This window comes from Nannospalax galili, unplaced genomic scaffold (genome assembly GCF_000622305.1).
Source record: "Nannospalax galili isolate Female #2095 unplaced genomic scaffold, S.galili_v1.0 scaffold300, whole genome shotgun sequence".
In the NCBI taxonomy this organism is placed as follows: domain Eukaryota; kingdom Metazoa; phylum Chordata; class Mammalia; order Rodentia; family Spalacidae; genus Nannospalax; species Nannospalax galili.
In genome coordinates, this window is record NW_008347322.1 from 1,725,718 (window position 1) to 1,726,626 (window position 909).

General features: G+C 63.1%; 1 protein-coding gene across 6 annotated transcripts in view; it reads left to right on the forward strand.

Annotated features, from left to right (window-relative positions):
- Positions 1-88: 88 nt before the first annotated feature.
- Ppp1r26 (protein phosphatase 1 regulatory subunit 26) overlaps positions 89-909 on the forward strand; it is a 6,897-nt gene continuing 6,076 nt past the window's right edge. For 5 of the 6 annotated variants that reach the window (XM_008843933.3, XM_008843935.3, XM_008843936.3 and 2 more), the window contains exon 1: positions 315-628. The gene's annotated coding sequence lies outside the window, so the exon portion shown is untranslated. Of the gene's footprint in view, positions 195-314; positions 629-909 lie in introns of those variants that run through there. The other variant, XM_008843934.3, reaches the window with a different exon arrangement.

Consider the following 909-nt stretch of genomic DNA (forward strand, 5'->3'; position numbering starts at 1 on the left):
CCGGGCGCGCGGTGCAGGCCGCGCTGGGCTCCCTGGGGAGGGGCGCAGCGGGCGGGGGCGGGAGCGGGACCCGGGCCGGGCTGATCCCCGGGTGCGGACGAGGGTCGCGGTCTCTCCACCCACCCACCCCCAGGCATCGCAGGCGCCCGCCTTGCGCTCTACGCCCCGCGTTCCTGGAGAGCCCGCGGGCCCAGGTGAGGCGCAGGTGAGGGCGGGGGGCCTGGCTGCCCTTCGCGGATCACCGAGGCCTGGCTGGCGCTCAGGGCTGTGCCCTACCCCTGCCAGCTCCGCTTCCGGGAGGGTGGTGGAGCGCCCCAAAGCTGGGATCCCAGAAAATGACTCCTCCTGCCTCTCTCCTTGGAGAGGGTTGGCATTCACCTGGTGAGGACCAGGCTGCTCCGGGCAGCGAGATGAGTAACCAGTGTCTGGGCGGAAAGAGCAGATGTGAGCCTGGCTCACCTAACCTCCTCTGCGAAAGGCACGGGAGATGTAACAGTCTTGCTGGGGGTCGAATCTGGTCCTTAAGGACGGAATCTTAACCCACACCCACTTCACATCGGACGGGGCTACTGCCAGCCCAATCCTAGACTGGACTTCTCCTTCCCATGGCGATGCTCACTCCTCAGAGGTAAAAACCCAAGTTGAATAGACTTAGAGCTGCCTAAGCAATGGCTCCCTTCACTTGTGGAAGGCAGGCTGGTGAATTCGGTGTCAGGATTGGAGTTGGTTTGTGCCCTCCTGGATAGAGTGGGGAGCCCAGGACCCTACCCTATGCCTTAAATTCTGAAGCCATCTGGCTTTGGGGTGCAGGAGCTGGGTAATTTCTACAGTCACCCTAGAGCTAGCGCCACCCCCCCAGCTTCTCTCTCTCTCTCTCTCTCTCTCTCTCTCTCTCTCTCTCTCTCTCTC